This window comes from Desmodus rotundus, chromosome 11 (assembly GCF_022682495.2).
Source record: "Desmodus rotundus isolate HL8 chromosome 11, HLdesRot8A.1, whole genome shotgun sequence".
NCBI lineage: Eukaryota > Metazoa > Chordata > Mammalia > Chiroptera > Phyllostomidae > Desmodus > Desmodus rotundus.
This window is the reverse complement of record NC_071397.1, coordinates 65714274-65734433: the sequence shown is the minus strand read 5'-3', so window position 1 is coordinate 65734433 and position 20160 is coordinate 65714274. Positions and strand designations below refer to the sequence as shown.

Below are 20160 nucleotides of genomic sequence, written 5' to 3'. Positions count from 1 at the left end.
CTCTGTTTTTGCGCCCCATACTTGACTGTTCAGCAAACACTCCGCCAAAGGTGGGCAGTGTGTTGGTGGTAGAGGCCCAGTTGGTCGTATGTATGGCAATACATTTGTAACCTGTTAATGTAAGTGTAGTTTAAACTTCCTAGATGATTTGTTTTCTTCTAAGCTTATGTTAACAAAGATTGTCATGAGTTTAAAAGAGAGAGCCATGAAAATAAAGCACATGCTGAACCCACCGGACATACCCAATGCCATAATCATTCCAAACTAAATATAATCTACTTCCTAATTGAGAAAGACTTCCAGAGAAGATTCTCCAACTGTATGCAATAAATGCTTGCTTGTGCTCTCTCACTCTCCCCCCAAAATTCCCCAGGACTGCTGCAACATAGGCCCACTCCGTAAAGGTGGAGAACGTGTCGTTCACAGCTGTATCCCCAGACCCAGACAATCTCCAAAGAGCAGGGCTCCTTAATGTATGTTTATGTGAAGTGGCGAAATGTTTAAACACAACCCCAAAGGATGGCACGGATCCTGTGGAGAAGACTCCTGAGGGCTCCAGGTAGTCAAGGCAACACTCTAGGGGTTCAGGAGACATTCTGGAAACTGGCAGGAGCAAGGCTGGCTAAGCAGAGTGGCAGACGATCCCAGCTGGGTCTCTCAGCATTACCCAAACCAGGCTCATTCTCAGGGACAGGGGTTGGTGTCGTGGCTGAGCCAGGGAAGAAGCCCAATCTCATTAAGAAGGGAAGCAAAGACAGCGAAGGCAGTGAGCCCTGGCATCCAGCCCCCAGGCTGGGCCCAGCACAGGCCTGTCAATGGGTAGAAAATGAGAAAACCTGTTGGAGCCAAGATCTAATAATAATTTCTTAGTCATCACCTGCAAATGTATACCCACCTCTCAAAAGAAACAAATACACAGATAAACAAATAAATCACTATTTAAAAATAAACATTCAATTTCTTTCCAAAGACTATGGCAAATATCTTTAAGGAATAATATTATAATAACAAAATATTGGAGAAACCCAAATATTCAAAAACAGTGGTTGGTTTTAAAAATATATGGGCCCCGGCTGCTGTGGCTCAGTGGATTGAGTGCCAGCCTGCAAACCAAAGGGTCGTCAGTTCAATTCCCAGTCAGGGCATATACCTGGTTGTGGGCCAGGTCCTCAGTTGGGAATACATGAGAGGCAACCACGCATTGATGTTTCTCTCCTTCTCTTTCTCTCTCCCTTCCCCTCTGTCTAAAAATACATAAAATATTTTAAAAAATAAATAAAATAAAAATATGTGGGATTACCATATATTAACACTATACAGCTATGTAAAGTAAATTGTAAATATTCTCTTAACACGTTATGAAGTGAAAAAATAAGGTAATAAATAACTAGTATTGCATGTTTTAATAAAAAAATTAATTTGTCTACAAATAAAAGAGTTTACAAAAATATAAACCAAGCCATTACCAGTGGTTTTTATTTGGTATTGGATTACTTTTTTTTTTTTGCTTATATGAAATTCTTTTTTTTTCCATAATGAACATGTATTACTTCTAAAATAAATACAGCAACAATTTTTTTTAAACTAACAAGCAATAAATTTGTCTCTGGTGCACCAGGTTACAGAAAGGCCTCTGAGTGGAATGTCACGTGTCTTTATGAAAAGAAACGGAAGTCCTGGGAAATGGGCTGAGCCTCTGGTGCGTGTCTGCCCCTGGAGTGAGCCTTTTACCACACAGGAGCCTCCAGCACAGAGGTTTCTATTCCTATTGGACCTGAAGAATGTAGGACATTGTTATGTGGTATATAAACTGCGGGTCAGAGCAGTAATATAAAAAAAAAATAAGAGTACTTTTGCTTCAAGAAATCCAACTTAATTTCGAGTGACTGAATTCCAATTTATAAGCCTGAGGTACATTAGAGTTTGAATGCTTTTTGTTCCCTCTCAAACCCACATTAATACTTGGCTCAGCACTCAAAGGGAAGCAATTCAGCACCAAAGGTGCAATTTTTCTTCAAGAATGCTAAAATCAATTTAGCTGTTTGGCTTGTAGTTAATGGTGAGCTGTAGTCTCAGATGCCAAATTTGCCTCCAATTATAGGTATACATTACTGGGACTTCTGTAAAAAAAGAAATATGTAAAACCTTCCTTTTTTATGCTTGGAATTCAAGCCCTAAAGGAAAAGAACTAGATGCACTTAACAGAATTTCTACCCTTAGCTATAAATTTGCAAAACCGGCTTGATCATTTCTTGTCTTTTTAAAGAAGATTTTGTTATGTTATCTGAGCATACTTTTTTTGCATGAAATATGTTTTTGTCTGGACTGTACTGAAAAGCAACTTAGTATTTTGCATGTGGCTTACTGGAAAGATTCTTAGAATATGGCTTAGAAATCATTAATATCCCATGAATTTCTAAAACCATCTTTCATATGAACTGACAAAAATTACCAAAATGTAATCCCATATAAATGCGTTTTTTCCCCCGTGGGATTAAATCCATTATTTTTTAAAGTACACATGTATGCACACACACAGTACATTAATATGTGGAAAATGTAAGTCAGTAGTACTACGCACCCTTAGAGTTAGACATGAAAGGCATCAAGGTATGTTTGAAAGAATGCTAACGTCGAAACCGCAGGAAATTGATTTTAAGTTCTAGCTCAGTCAATTACTATCTGAGTGTAGAGACAAATCACTTGATCTGCCTGAGCGTCCGTGTCTCCTGTTTAAAAAAAGAGAGAGAGAGAGGAAAGAACAATAAACCTTTACACAACAGGCTTGTAAAAATTAGGGGAAAAAATGTCTTAATTACTAACAAATACTAAGTATTTCATAAATGCTAGCTGGGGGCTTGTTTGCTTATTATCTGTTTGTTTCACTTTACTGTAAGCTCCTTGAGGGCAGGAAGTATATTTCCCTTAGACCCCCAATGTTTTAGCACAATTTCTAACTCCAAGTAGTTGCTCAGGAAACATTCATTGAATAAATTAATGGAACATTATAGTACCCTGGAAGGACTGAGTGTTCCTAATCAGGATTATTTCTGACCATATCATAAGGTGGTAGAATAGATCTTGCTAGGTTTCTAATTCCTTTCAAATTTTATCATTCCAGTATCATATACACTGACCTCAAATATCTTTTGTATTCACTTATCTCAAACCCAGAGTACATTTTTATGCCCAGTGTTCCCCACTTTGCTTGCTATTTAATCTCCCATGTTTTCCCATTACTTCCTTGACATGAAGCACTTCTTCCTTACTGAGCCAATGTAATTTCAATTTGCTGTTCCCCCATTGCCTCCACAACTTTTGAAAACCCACAAACCCAATGTTTCTTTGAAAAGGTTATTTTATTTTCTGGATAAGTGAAGCATTTATCAGATTCTTCCACTTTATCACAGCAGAATTTTTGACCTATCTCAAAGGGAAAAGTCTCTGAGTGGGGGTCTGACCGCCACGCCAGCCTTACCGCCCATGTCAGGGCAGAGTTTGGCTTTCACGTCCACTCAAGTCAGCTTTCTGCTGTTCCACCTACTTCCCCTCAGACTCTTTGCATTCTGCTTCCCCCTTCAAGTCTGCAGCAGACCCTCTCCACTCCATATGTACCTTCTCATAAGCTCTTATAATCTCTTGTTCCCTTCAGTGTAGCTGTTCCTTTTGAATGAGGTGAACTGCATCAGTTAGAACAGTATATATTGTGAGGCAAAAGTAAGTTTACGGTTGCTCTTATGGAAAATAATGCAATAATTAATAAATAACAATAAAAGACTAAACTCTGTGTTTTGCACACTCACAACTGTAAACTTGCTTTTGCCCCACCCTACACATTATGCTTTGATTACAGACAACCTACCAATCTACGTGGTTTAAATTTTTTCCTCTCAAACTACCCACCCACTATGGGCTGCATGTTGCCCTGTTCCATCTGGCCTCAGTTTAGTACCAGATAATGGACCTGCCACCACCTAGAACACAGTCAAACACCAGACACTATGGCAGAGGGAAGAAGGCCTATGGTACATCTCACACTATCTCTTAAAGCTTTCACCTAGATGTGACATGAATCATTTTTTGCTCATATTTTAATGGCCAGAGCAAGCCCTATACCATTCCTGTCTTGAAAGAGAAGGAAGCAGTACCCTCATACCACCTGTATATAAGAAAAACCAGAAATAACTGTGATGTGGTTAATGCCTGAGACATATACCTTTCCACCACATTATTCTGATTGTGAGTCCTGTCCCACCTGAGGGTGCTCATACTTACTTCCACATTTTAAAATTTCAAGTTCTCTTAATTTATCAACCATACATTCTCAAATAGAAAAATGGGAACCAGTAGTCAAGATAATGATAAACAATGGGAATAACCCCATACAATTGCTTTGTTATATACAGATTGTTTTTAATATATTAACTCCAATCCTTAACAAATCAACTGTTTGAGAATCACTAGTCTACTAGAAAGAATATCAAAATCTTAAGACAAAACACAGATTTGCCCTCCTGTTTCTCTTTTGGATTTCCTGCCTAATTATGGATCAGCTTCCACTGGAAACTGCACCACCCCCTATGATATGTGGGGCTAAGCCAGCAAGGATTTACACTCGCCCACCTCAGACCCTTCACAGTACTTCAAGGTACCTCCCTTAAAGACTGGTGAATCTGATCCTAATACAGAAAACCCACAACTAGAGGACTGAAGGAGTTCTCCTTGCCACAGAGAGAAGGCCCCGTGAATGTTAATGTCATCATTAATTCCCTCTGTGACCTGAGGCAGATCACTTAAGTGCTAGCTGTCTTCTTTTTCTGGTCCAAGGATAATATTAACATACTTCTCTAGTCCTAGTGAGGCATACTATATAGAATTGATTGCAAAAGCATTTTCAGTATATGAGACACTGTGGAGACATTTGATGTGCTCTGAATTCCCATTGTTGCCTACAGTGCTCTTCCTAGAGGTGAATGTCTACCCAGAGAGAGAGAGATGTCTGAGGCAAGGGACTGTTCTATAGGATGCAGAAGTATGTTCTTGAATTCACAATTAGGCAGAGTCAGTTATCTCTGTTGCAGATTATATCCAGGGTGTTTGATGTACTGATCTTCCTCCTTTCTGTAGGCATTTTTCTGGTTTCTATCCTAACCACTTCGCAGAAGAGACAAAATGTAAATTAATCCTTTTTTTGCCTGGTAAATTCAAATTAGTCCTTCCTTCCTGGTATGGTATCTCTAGAAAAAAGTTAGATTGGGGAGTTTGTTATAAATAATACTAGAGCTTTTTTTTTAGAGTAAGAGTAATGTCATACTTATTTATCATTTAACTGTTTCCAAAGTGGTTTCGCAGCATGTATGATTTTATTTGAGTCTTGGCATAAACTGTAAAATGGACATCATCAGAATTTACAGAGAGGAAACCAAGGTGCAAAAGATTCAGGGTGTTGTCCAAAGTCACCACACTAAGAAATGACAGACTTAACCCCAGATTTTCTGATTGTGCATGGAGTAATCTTTTGTTCCATTGTTCCAGGCTGCCTCTGTGTTTTCTGGCAGACAGAAGTAGGTGACACCCAGCTATAAACCCCATGATCAAACAAAGCAAGATAGGGTAGGAAAGAGGGGGAGGAGTTGGATGAAGAAACAAGCAGAAAGGAAATTATCACTCAAAGCCAAATTCAACAACTTTTGCTTAAGAAGTGAAAAGAACTAACTGTTCCTTCAAGATTAATTTTAGTCTTCTAATGAATTAAAATTAATTCCGTTAATCAATCAGTTATTTTTCACTAGAGCATTCAGCCAGAATGGGGAGACGTAGATATTTATAAATCCCAATAAAAATGATGACTTGATTTCTTCATGATGGTATTAGCCAATAACTCAACTCTGTCTCCCCAAACCACCCCCCCAATAAGAAGAATAAGGAGAGTTGGTATTCATTCATTCATTATGCATTAATTTACTACCATCTGCCAAGATGTTCTACTCCACTGAGTGGAAGGAGGGGGAGAACAGATAGATAGGTAAACAGATTACTATAATACAATAAGTGCTATAATGTAAAAAAGGACAGCACCAAACCAAGAAGGAAGGTTAAGAGAACTTTTTGGAAGAAGCAGCCATTAAGGTGAATGAAGCCATTATGTAATCTGGGAAGTAAGAGTTAGTTGGGCCAGTGGTTGGGAAGGGAGTTCTGCCTATTAGAGCAGAATCTCAAAGAGCTCTGCTTGGTAAAAGGATTAGGAAAGAGGTGCAAAGCAGAGGGAGGTGGGCTAGAGAGGTAAGCAGGGTTTAGACCTGAGAGACATGGTATGGCCCCGCTAAGAAATTTTCACTTTATTCTTTATGCTGTTGAAGCCACCAAATTAGAAAAGTCTGTCTGTGGGCTATAGGAATTTGGGGTCTTGGGAGGTCTGTCTGCTGACTCAGAAACCTTCCAGGTTGTTAGTGAAATCCAAGAAACAACAGGGTAAGGAGAGGTTCTGCTCTTTGCTGCATGCTATTTAGCTCATACATGGGCAAATCAGACACCAGAACTCAGGTTTCCTAATTCCTGCACTGGCATTTTCTTTTTCTCCCATCCCAAAATGCCTTCCCATTTCTTTGGCATTTTCTTTCTTTAGAGAATTCTATTCCTTTTGTAATGTGTGCTGAGATGCCAGAGCATTTTTAAAGGTAATCTCCTCTCCATACATATTTATCACAGTGACGGTAACATTTAGACACTCACCAGCAATCCCGTCCATGCAATCTTACTCGGTTTCCTTCTGAGAATGAGAAAGCTATTTTTACTTCTATGGGTGAAAATCAAGGAGCCCTAAATTTCTCTAGCTAAATACTTTAAACTTGAAGCTTTAACTTTTCTTCATATTGCTCGGAGAAGAAAGCAAAGCAGTTGTTTTATTTCATTCTTTAGTATCAAAAGATAACTGCTCATTGTTAATGAGAATTGTGGGGCCAGTTCAACTACAGTGATAAATTCAGAGCATAAAAGATCGTATATCAACACGACCTCACTAACCTTCTCTGTACTAAATGACAAACTGCTAGAAATAGCCTTTGGATCAGGTCACAGACACACTAAAATACTTGCCCTTCACCACAGAACTCTATTGAACCCTATCTATCATTTACCACCTTCAATCACAGAAGCCTGCTTCAATGCTAAACAGAATTTCAAACGAGAACTAAAAGCGGAGGAAAACTTTCTTCAAATAGTTCAACTTCTGATTTTATTTAGCATTTCTTTGAGTTTTTAAAATAATGTGACAAAAGAACAGAGCTAGTTACATTATGCTTGATGCAATTGTAGAAGGACTGTGGTAAAAGGGAAAGAATAGGGTCTCATGGCCAACGGGTATCAACCTGGTGTCTGAGCCTCACTTTCTCCTTCTGGGAGAGGTTAGTATCACACATCAGTGCTATAACAATAGGATTGATATATAATATTACTTTTTTTTTGAACAGCAGAATGAGACCCAGCTAACAGAGATTGTTAAGCTTTTTAAGAGAATGGTGAGATTTAATCAAGGGTTCTAAGCCTGCCATCTCCATGTCATATATATTTACTGCATACACTTCAACCCTATCTTCAAATAACTGCCATTAACTACTGTTCTGAATTGTCTATAAAGGACTTTTCCAGTCTACATAGAAAATCAGGGTTTTGAATATATCATCTTCAGGGAAATTAATATACTCAACCATCAACCACTCTAACATTCCTGTGCTATTTTCACATATTTTTCATGTGAGAGAAATATTTTGGAAAGTATAAAAATTAAACTATATTCTTGTATAGGTTGTTGAACTTCACAGTTTGCCAGTGGGTAATTAGTGAGATTTTGCACTGTGCATAGCACGTATGCATTTGACTTAGGGATAGGCAGTGCGGCTACCTGGAGAAGCAATACTGAACCACACACACACAGTCCTTGCATTTATAAAGCTGGCAAGGGTGATAGCCAAGATGATTTGCTGAGTGGATGCATGAATGAATGGCTCTTACCTTTCATAACCCTTTAACTCAAAAAGTGTATTTTCCTATGGCTGAGTCTAAATTATAACAAAAAACTGGTCAACAGATTTAAAAAACAACAACTATCTATTGTAACTTTAACCTAAGCTTTTTTTAAAAAGATTTTTGTCATGTCTTTAGTTACATATGTATCATTTAGTCAAGAAAAAGAAAAATCAAAGCATGGATATTGTACTACTCAGAAAAATACATGTATCACCTGCATGGGATTTTGAAAGGACAGCTTTCTAAGCCAGAAAATGTATGACTTTATACAATGCCATGCGACATACTGCAGCCTTCCAGCATTCCTGCTTTTCCAGCTTGTGCTGTGGGGGGCCACTTTATTATGGGGTCCCATTGGATCTTCAACAGCTAAACCTCTGCTGAGAGGCTCTGAAGAGTTTTTGTCGTTACCATTAGGAAACTGCAGTAACATTCTAGTCTGTAAGTCATAAGTGAGGAAGGTCATTCCCCTGCTCATGGCTAACACTTAAAATAACAGCATGGGGAATAAGGCAGGATGTGGATATGTTGTTGGGCATGGAGGGAAGTCCCCAGTATGGTAAGCAATATTCCGGCCTCCATTCAGAAATCCATCCATGAATAATACTATTTGTAGAGAACCAGCTACGTACTTGGTGCTGTAATTTAAAGAACTATAAACTGTTTCCACCATCAAGATTATTCCAATTCTAACCGGAGAAATCAGAACAACGCATGAGCAACAAATGCAGAGACGACCCCAAGCCATCACGGTAATGGCAGAACAAAAATTAAAATACAGGTGCTCTCAGTGAGGTATAAGCTGTTCATTCCAGTTACTTTGCCACTGTCATTAGTCCTGTCACAAAATCAATGTAGAAACAAAACAACAATGGCCGTTGCTGCTGCCCAGCAAGATGATGCCAACTCTGGCCAAAAGTGGCAGGTGTTACAGGGATGCTATTTTCATACAACTTCCCTACTTACATGAGCATATGAAAAAGACTATAACTTGCCCAAACTCTGCTTCAGCCAACTTAACTCTAGAGTAAAAGTTGGTATATAAGACTTATTTATAAAAATTCATGGAAAACCTATGCTATGCATACATTCCGATGGGGGCACACAGACAATAAATGAATAAAGGAAAAAAAGAGGGAAGGGAGGAAGGAAGGAAGGAAGGAAGGAAGGAAGGAAGGAAGGAAGGAAGGAAGGAAAGAAGGGAGGGAGGGAGGGAGGGTCTGGATACTAATATATGCTATGAAGAAAGGTTTATTTTTTTGCCTTGGCTGGTGTGGCTCAATGGATTGAATGCTGTGAACTGAAGCATTGCCAGTTCAATTCCCAGTCTAGGGCACATACCTGTGTTGTGGGCCAGGTCCCCAGTATGGGGCATATGAGAGGCAACTACACACTGATCTTTCTCTCCCTCTCTTTCTCCCTCCCTTTCCCTCTCTAAAAGTAAATAAATAAAATCTTAAGAAATAATAATAATAATTTATTTTAAAAAGAGCTTTTAAAAAAGAAAGTTTTCTATGAGTAACGGAACCACCTCAGGTTTGCTTGGATAGGGTCAGTGAAGCCTTCTTAAAAGAGGGGTCACTGGAATTGAGATGTCAATGAGGAGAAGAAGGCAACCATCCAGGGAAGAGGAGGGAGATGATTCTAAACATAAGGAACAGCAAATGCAAAGGCACTGAGGAGGGAACAAGCTTATTTAATCTGAGGCACAAAATGGCTGGAGTAAATGAAGAGAAGAATTGTAGAAGATGAGATGGAAAAGCAGGCAAGTGTCCAATTATATGGATTTTTGTAGCCCATGGCAGAGTCTGGGGTTGTTACTGGTGGCAGTGGAGAGACTTTCCAACATTATAAGTGGGGAAATACTTAAATTCAATTTTCACTTTAGAGAAAACCACTAAGACCATAGAGTAGTAGAAAGTGAAGACAGGGAAGCTACTACATCCAACCAGCTGAGAGATGAAGGGGAACTGGACTAAGCTGTCACAGTGCAGGTGAGAGAAGTCATTAAACTCAGGGTATGGAAATCACCTGTGCACGTGGTTGTGGCATGTGATGGGAAGAAGCGGAATTAAGACTTCTACATAATGGCAGTAACATTTCCTGGTACTGAGGAAATGTTACTGCCATTAAAGAGGCCCCTGGAAAGTCAAGAGGGAGGGGCTTCAGGGCTCCATGGAACCGACCGCCTTTCCGCTGACTCTAAGGGCAGTTCACCTTCTACAATACATGGAGAACAGAGTGCATAGGTAGCAATGGAAACAAATTAGGGAAATGGTGAGAAGATGCTGTATTTCTCAACTATTTATAATTTTTTTAAATGAAAAAACAAGTACGAGCTGAGATTAAACTGAGTAAAGGCAGTGTTGGGGATTTGAGGGAAGCAAAGTGGTGAAATAATCATCTTGGAGAGGAAGAAAGTGGATTTATAGAAAATTATAATAAGATTGTCCTGAAATGGCAAGAGGTCAGTTTTGATATGTCGTCATATTTGAAATGAGGCCAGTTAGGGAGTTTGTAAATTTTCCAGTGATCAGCTCTGTGGGTTTGGCGTAGAGTAAGTAAATAGTTGGGTTTAGCCACAGATTTTAGTTCACTTTTACTACCATAATATACCACAAATTTAGTGGCTTTAAACAACACAGGAGTTATTATCTTACATTGCCAGAAGTCCGAATTCAGAAACAGGTCTCAGTGAGCTAAATTCAAGATGTTGGCAGGGCTGCATTCCTTTTGGAGACTCCAGGGAAGATCCACTTCTTTGCCTTTTCCAGGTTCTAGAGTGCATTTCTGGGCTCATTTCTCCCTCAGATCTTCAAAGCCAACAGAGCTGGTCAAATCCTTCTCACAGGGCCAGTCCTCTGCTTCTCCCTCCTGTGCCTCCCATGTGATCACCCCAGGCCCACCCAGAGAATAGAGGATAATCCGCCACCTCAAGACCCACTAATTAGCAACATTTATTCCATCTGCAATTTTAATTCCCCTTTGTCCTATAACCTAACATATTCATACTTTGGAGGATTAGGTTGTGGACATCTTTGGGGAATCATTATTTTGCCTAACACTGCATCAGTCTGCTCTGCCCGCCAAATAAAATATCATAGACTGGGTAATTTAAACAATACAAAGTTCTTTTCTCACAGTCTAGAGGCTGGGAGCTTGAGATCAAGGTGCCAGTATGGTGGATTTCAGATGAGAACTCTTCCTGATTTGCAGATGGCTGCCTTCAGCCTGTGTCATCATCTGGCAAACTGGGTGGAGGGTGCTCTCTGGTGTCTCTTCTTATAAGGACACTAATTCTATGGGATTAGGGTCCCTTCCTTAAGAGCTCATTTAACCTTAATTTCCTCCTTTTGGCCCTATCTCCAAATAGAGTCACATGGGGGAGTATAGCTTCAATATATGACTTTGGGACAAAATTCAATGCATAGCATGGTTGAAGTATGAAGAAGAGAAGGAAGCAGAGTGAGAAACTTATTTTCAAGGAATGGTTATAAAGCTAAACCATAGAATCCAAGCTGTAACTAGACTGAGGGTGTGAGAAGGATGGTTAGAGGGGAAATTCCTGTTGTTTTAACCACCCAGTCTATGATATTTTATTATGGAGCCAGAGCAGACTGATACAGCGTTAGGAAAAATAAAGACTCTCCAAAAATGTCCACAAATTAGTAATATACAGGAACGATGGCTCTTAGTGAGATCAGGAAATTCCTGGCATGGGAGGACCCAAATCAGCAAGCTGGGAGAATAGGAGGTGAGGGTCAGAGGGCAGGAGATGTAAAAGCGGAATTTCAGAGGTTTGACAAGGTTTCTGAGTTTTAAAACTGAAGTTCCCAAAGAAACTAATACACAGTCATTTGCTTCTGAAATAAGGCAGGTACCTAGTATTGACCCCAAGGAGATAGTAAGATTCCAGGATGCATATTTTAAAAAAAAAAAGTGCAGTTTATCCATCTTGAAAACTAAACCCAGTTTCACATTCTGTGCCTGGCCCCTGGATGCTTCAACAAGGCGGGTGTTGGGAGAGCAGTGGCGGAGGGATTTCTGTCACCCAGGGAAGCGGAGGCCACAAGACCCGTGCAGAAGACTGATGCCCTGTGGGACACAGCAGCATTCTATTTACAAACTAGGAAATGACTTAGAAAATTAGGTATAAATGCTTCCACTACAGTGTGGCGGAGTTATTTGGGCTGCCTTCCATGGTACCTAGAGAACATTTTGTATCCAATTTGCTAAGGATGTTTCCATTTTGAACTTAAAACTGTTTCATGCTTTATTTTGCAATACAAATATGGGTCATCGTACTGCGGTGCTCGCTGACAGATTTCTCTCGTGCGTACTATGCCCAGAAAGCACTGAATTAGTTCTGCTCGATCGAAACCTGGACAAAATTGAGAAGTGCATAGTTTCTTAAGTCACATTACTAAAATATCATTATTTTCTTCCAAGTCCATGCACATAGTACTTTTTTCCAAAGCAGTACAAAATGGCAGCTTCCTGAAAACAAGAGGCCAGATCTATATGCGCTCTATAACCTGGGGATGAATATGATTTGGATGAGAAATCTATTGAATAAAATTAAAGAATTAGTAAAATGGTGTATTATGTGTTCTGAGGTTAATAATTAATTAAATGTAATTCTTGTAACAATATTATTAGAAAACAAGGATTTGCCTATAACTTTTGAAGAGAATTTAGAAACAAATGTTTGGTTGTTTTAACTACTTAGAAACGAGTACACCATACATGTTTTCAACATGTTACTAAAATAATAGCAACACTACATTATGGAATATGCAAATACAAGGTGCAGCTTTTTAAAAATTCATGTGATTTTTTTCCATGACACCTCTAACAGCCTCGCACGTCTCGTCCCACATCATGCCCCTTGTTCACACCTCTCATAGCCATCTTCCTTCTTTAACTTTTTCATTTCCCCAGCACCCTGTGAAGCCCAGCTTTTCCACAGAGACTTCTTGGACCATGAGATACACATGCTGCTCATCTCCAGCATCCTTTTGGCCTGGGCTCAGTAGCACTGTTCTCAAGTCTAGTGGCCTCTGCTGATGAGTTTGAACATTGAACAATGGAACGTCTATAAGGAAAAATTAAATCACGTCCCTACAGAACCTGCTGGTTCTGGGCAGAGAGTCTCGCTGAAGAACAGGTTTTATTTACTGATTTAGTGAAGAACTGATGCGTGCCTCCACTCACCACTCCACCACAGCCCAGCCACCGGCTCAAGGTTCATTTAGTGATGGCAGTGGGCAGAGTGGCAGGGAAACAAAACAATGGACACACTCTAGGCCACAGTTATGTATTTCAGGAACAATTTTAATTACTTTAGACAGATAAAAGTAGACTAAGGGCAAAACAACCGAATTCCCTAATAAGCACTCACCTAGCAAGAGGTCATCCAAAAGGGTGGATGTTCTGTATGCATATGTGTGTACCTGTAAACGGGGTCACTGTGGGGCGCTATCTGAGTCCCTGCATTCGGAAAGCTTACAATAATTCAGCTTTGAGGAATAACAGGGCATGTTGAAAAAGACTTTTGCTTATGCTTTCTATAGTTCCTACTAAAACTGGAAGTCCCATGAAGGCAAAGACTGTGTCTATACTCCTCATTGTTTAGAGTCTTAATAACTAACCCAGTACCTGCATGTAGTAGTCTCTAAAAAAATATTAAATTAATGTAAAATTGCTTGTTAACACACTGGAGTCCAGGGGTGAGGGGAAGGGCAGTCAATCCTTTGTAAGCCTGAAAGGGTGGCAAACACTGCTGTGACCCAGGGTACTGTCTAAACCTCTGAATGAGCAGCTGCCATGGATGCCATCCTCCAAGAGAGAGAGCTAGGAGGTCCGGGGATGTCCACCCACAGCAGGAAGCAACACTTGATTGAGGAGGGAGGACAGCAGTGCTGTACTACAGCCAGACAGTGGGGCACATGAGAACCAAGTCTCGGTTAAGGCTGGCCATGGATTTTTGCAAGGGAGGTTTGTTTGATCCTTGGCCCCACTGACAGGCAGGTAAGAGGTGAGCTTCCTCAGTCAAAATTGGCTCCTGAACTGGAATCAGAGTGGATCGACAGGTAGAGCTTCTAGGGGATTTCACTCTGAATAAAGCAAGGGGATCTTAAGAGTCAGCAATTTTGTCTCTTGGTGGGAAAAAAATAATGTGTACATACATATAAATAATCATTTTCCACTAAACTTCTAACAGATGCAAGGGTTACTTCTATTAGGAGAGAAATAGAGAACAGCTGTATATGTTTTTAACCGCTTGGTTGAGGTATAACTGACATACAATAAACTTTACATATTTTAAGTGTTCAATTTGATAAGTTGCAACATGTAAACACCTGCAAAACCATCACCACAATCAGGATAATGTACATTGCCATCCTCAAAAAAAAGTACTCGTGCTCCTTCATAATCACTTTTTCCCAGTTATTGATTTATTGCCTCTCGGCTCCAAAAAGCATTTTTCCAAAAGCAGTTGTCCATATATATGTGGGTTTATATATAGCATCCTTTTTGCCTGTTTCATGAAAATGGACCTGGACCACTATTTTTCCTTTGCAGCTGGCACCCTGTCAAGCTTTACCAGTAGAGGGCGCTGGAGAGATATCACAGGAGGGAAGGGTTTTATTTCTGGGTTCTGTAGTATTCACAGTGTGGGCCTCTGCACGTGTGCTACCTCTCCAGGGCCAGGCTCCTGCAGTCAGTGCCCAGCAGCACCAAGTAGTCAGAAGCTGCCCACAGCACTCCCTCAGACACTTGCCTAGCTGCGTGCCTCCAGTGAGACACTTTCCATGAACAGCTCGCCTGGCACGCTACAGGATGGGATGGATCTTAGTCAAGTTGCACCACCACTGCACCACAGCAACCTTCTCTGTTACCCAGTGAGCTGAAGCCAGCTGTACCCTCTCCAGTGAGGTCTATATCTCAACCTCGGGAGTGGGGAATGGCAGTGGAGCTTTTTCTCAGCATTCATGTGATAGCTGCTCCTTACATCTGCTATTCCTATAGGGTTTTCTTTACATTTTACCAGGTAATCCTTGGTCACTCCAGTCTCCTACTTTAGTTAATAATTCTGCATATGCAACTTTCTCTGTTTCAGTTACCATACTGTTTCCATCTCCTGGCTGCACCCAGACCATATGTGTGTGTGTGTATGTATGTATATATATGTGTGTGCGTGTGCGTGTGTGTGTATACACATACACGTATAGTGTGTCCAGAAAAAGTCCTGCCATTGTTAATATAATGAGAATGGTTTGCATAACATCAATGTAACCTGAAGCCAAGGAAAGTGGACTGGAATGCGCATGCATGAACAATGACAACCTCACTGTAATAGTCAGTGGGGGCAGTAGATGCTGTTGAGTGACCATGTATATTGTGTGGCCATTGCATTCAAAATGACTGAGCAAGTAGAGCAACAAATCTGCATCGAATTTTATGTTAAGCTTGAACATTCCTCTGTGGAAACTATTTGAATGATTCAGAAGGCTACAGCTATGGGCAACTGGTGATTGGCAGGTCCATTGACAACACGCCTGCTCATGCATCAGATCTTATGCAGAGGTTTTTTTTTTAGCAAAACATCAAATCACACAGGTGACTTGCCCCTCAACAGCCCAGATTTGGTGCCCTGTGAATTCTGGCTTTTCCCAAAGCTAAAATGACCTTTGAAAGGGAAGAGATTTCAGACCATTGATGAGATTCAGGAAAATACGACGGGGCAGCTGATGGTGATTGGAAGAACTGTGTGAGGTCCCAAGGTGCCTACTTTGAAGCAGACTAAGGTGTCCTTGTCCTATATACAGTGTTTTTTGTATCTTGTATCTTCTTCAATAAATGTCTCTATTTTCATATTACATGGCTGGATACCTACTAGACAGACCATATATAGAATACATGGTCCATATATAGAATATATAGAGAAAATATATAGACCATATTTAGAATATATATAGAAAATATATATATATACATATATATATATATATATTTACCAACACCACTTATTGAAAAGGTAATAAGTTCTCAACTAAATTGCCTTTGTATCATTATCAAAAAAAAAAAAAGTTTTCCAAAACATTTTTCCTTATGCATGTGGGTTTATTTCTGAACTCTTTTCTGTTCCATTGATCTACTTGTCCATCCTTATGCCAATGCCACACTGTATTAATGTAGTTTCATAAGTCCTGAAATCAGGTAGTATTAGTCCAACTTTGTATTTATTTTTTAAATTTGCTTTAATTATTGTAGGTTCTATGAATTTCCATATGAATTTTAGGAGTCCCTTGGCAATTTCTCCAAAAACTATATACTGGAATTTCAGTTGTGATTATATTTACAAATCAACTTAAGGAAATTTGGTAACTTGACAACATTGGGTTTTCCAACCCATGAACAAGTTACACCATTTATTATTGGGTGTTCTCAATAATAAATGGTTGAGAACCAAATTGTCGAGAACCAAAATGTCCAAGAACCAAAGTTTGAATGTAGAAGTTGGATTTTGTCAAGTGCTTTTACAGCATCTGTTGAGATGATCATATAGATTTTTTTTTAGTTTATTACTATGGTGAACTACATTATTTGATTTTCAAATGTTAAACCAATTTTCATTCTTAGGATAAACCCCAGTTGATCATGATGTATTTTTTTTATGTTTTTCTATTTTTCTTCTAAAAAAGGCAGGAATTAAAACCCATAGGAAGAAAATACAACAGCCAGGAAAACATAGTGTTTTCTTCTTAATTTCCTACTCAATTTTAGTCAGTAATTTAGGCATTGGGGAAGACCATAAACTATTTTTGCTTTCCATTACTTCTCAGTGTAATTTCTAACAATAGTCTCTTTTTTGCCACTTTTGAGATGTGTTTAATGGAAGTATTTTTAATATGCCATCTGCTCATCTTCTAAATTTAGCACTAGTAACACAAACTAAGATTTAGTAAAATACCTAACAACCTTATAGAATTCACATCTTACTTGGTAACTTTTCTCTAACAGGAATAATATTCAAGTAGTCTTTGTTCATTAAGTATGTCTAGGGAAGAGATGACTGTATACTTTTTTAGAATCTTGTCTTCATTTTCAACTTTTACATTGTACCTAACATTTCATACTTACCATGAACAAGTGAGTTCAGGTATAGGCTTCAACTGTATGCAGGTGTAAGCTTCAACTTGTTTTAAACTAGCAAGGAGGTTGTGTCAAAAGTAAAGTCTCAATGCCATCCTAAATATTCTTCCATGCTCTTTGGACACTTCTGGGTAGTCATGTTTATCTATAGTTGTCACAAATCAGGACATCATTTTTATGAACTGCATAAAAGATATATTTCTAGATAGTATGTTAAAAACATAGCTATATGACCATTCTGTATAGTTTTTACTGTATTTTATTTTTAGAAAAATACAAATAGAGTGTATTATGAGTGAGGAAGGGTGAGCATCTTTTATGTGAGTCTTTTTTGTTTCTTCAATCAGGGAATGTTTATGGAATGTCAACTCTACCCAGGGTTCTTTTGTTAATAGTATCCCTTAATTTGTTATTCCTCTCCTAAATGATGGTATTTTATCATTTCATTTGATAGGTCTATTTTAACAGAGAGATAGCTACTCTTAGATTAGCCATATGATGGATGATAATGTAATTTATTTAATTCAAGTAGGGACAGTTCTTGCATTTCTAGGAATCCCATTATCCTTAAAACTCTGTCCTGTTTTTTTTTCTTATTTTAATGAAACTACCTCCTTAGCTTAATTGTAAGTGTAGTGTTTTCCCACTGGCAATATAATACCTACTTACCCTAACCACCCCAAAGTCAAGAAAACTTAGAGTGGTAAGTTAAATTAATTTGTTAAGATCAGATCGAAAACAACATTACAGCTTACTGGTTAATCAATGTATATTTTGCTAGCACCGTAAACAGTCTGGTTCACCTGGGAAAGTACACATGTGCAACTTATTTCATGAATCTGTATCTTCTCTGCAACATTGATTTTGACAAAAAAAGAATATTTTCTCAAAAAATGCTAATTGTATAACATGAGATGTGTCCGTATAAGGAAGGAGACTTGTGCGTTATTCTACAGGAATATTTATTGACATAGAAAACCACCCGAGCTGTTTATGAACTTAAGACCTGGTCAGCTAGCTGTCACAGCAAATAGAGTGTTCACCCTACGGAAAACAGCGACCACAGTGACGGAGAGAAAAAGAAGTCTGCACTTTTCACCAAATTTAATTCTTGAAAATTACTTCTAAGCTGACAGCAGTATTTCTCCACAGGGAGAAAATGTTACTGTGGTTATATTTCCTAATCAAAAGACTATAAATACAAAATGTAATCTATATTATATCACAACAACAAAGATAACAAATGTGAACTTTGATCAGAGAAAATAGTAAAATGGATGCTGCCCTTGGTACCGAACAGAACAAATGGACTAATTACTAATCACTCACAGAGGTGAAACTCTTACCTCATAATACCAAACAATACCACTTTCCTATGTGGTAATGTTAAAATGTGCCTTAGTTAAAATTTTACTAAAATTTCTTTGGCATAGAATTTAGGAGCATTTTTAAGGGATCGTTCTACTCTCATAAAGCTACACATAGACATTTGGGTTGCTGCCTTCTTTTTCCTGATGTATTTTTCCCTCTACTGAGCCAAAGTGTTCATTGACAATTATTCTGTTGACCCTGAAATTGCAGCAACATAATGTAGCCACTGTGGACAGGCATGAGAGTCGTTCACACCTAACCAGGAGGCCGTAAAAAATCACCAGGTCATTAGCACAAACTGTTTTTTCTCCATGGATTTTTGAAAGTACTCTCAGAAATTGCAAAGATGGGCTTGTATCCCAGAGCACACTTGTCAAAAATCTGTCAAAGTTTTACATGAATGGATAAAGGGTGGCAAAAACTGAGGTTCTCATTAAGACTGAATTGAAGAGGATGATAATCAGAGCCGTAGAAGTGGATTTTGTTACATAGCCTTAATCTTGGATAATGTGGAACAAAAGGGTTTTGTATTTGTTGTTTGTTTGTTTTTTGCATTTGGTTGACATCTTAGTTCTTTGAAACTTCCTAAGGAAGGGTAAAAAAGTCGGGTTTACCTTTGGGAAACTACATTAACTTTTCAAGACTACAGCCTGCATATTTCATGACTAACAGTTAGTTGAACAAAATCAAGTGAAGAGCCAGAATAAAATCAGCTCTAAGTTGCACCAAGAGCAGCTGATGAGATAAGGTTAAGTGAAGGATTCTGCAGGGTTCAAGAGACTCTATGAAACTAGGACCCATCTTGGAAAAGCTTAAACTAACCCATGTGGAGAAATGGGAAGACTGACATGGCAATGGGGAGCCTGGACTCAATGTATCAAGCACCACCGACTTAAACACTTACAGATGCTCAGAAAAGGAGGCGGGAAGTGTGGGTTATATTTCTCCAGATGTACCTTTCACTGATAATTAGTCAACAGAGGTGAAAGTAGTGTCTGTTTGTCTGGAAATCTGAAGGCACATAGTTTTCTAGCTATTAGGTTGTTGTTGGTTTTTTTTTCCTAAATATATCACAGAGACTAAGTATCTGAGGAACTGGGTTCAATTTCAAACTCTGTCACTTGCTTGTCATAGGATTTTTGTAACTTATGAAAATCTCTATGGTTTAATCATTTTTAAAATGAAAGTCAGACCTTACAGGCAAGAAGGGACTGGCAAGAAGTATTCCAAGTCATGAAAGGCAAGGGCCTACATCCAAGATTACTGTATCCAGCAAAGCTATCATTTAGAATGGAAGGGAAGATAAAGTGCTTCTCAGATAAGGTCAAGTTAAAGGAGTTCATCATCACCAAGCCATCATTATGAAATGTTAAAGGGACTTATCTAAGAAACAGAAGATAAAAAATATAAACAATAAAAATGACAGCAAACTCACAGTTATTAACAACCAAACCTAAAACCAAAACAAAAGAAAACTAAGCAAACAACTAGAACAGAAACAGAACCACAGAAATGGAGCTCACATGGAGGGTTATTAATAGGGGATTGGAAGGGGGAGAGAGGGGGGAAAGGTACAGAGAATAAATAGCATAAATGATAGGTGGA

At 38.8% G+C, this 20160-nt stretch overlaps 1 protein-coding gene across 5 annotated transcripts in view; it reads left to right on the top strand.

Annotated features, from left to right (window-relative positions):
- HS3ST5 (heparan sulfate-glucosamine 3-sulfotransferase 5) overlaps positions 1-20160 on the top strand; it is a 252294-nt gene that overhangs the window by 195949 nt on the left and 36185 nt on the right. The gene's annotated exons all lie outside the window — the stretch shown is intronic.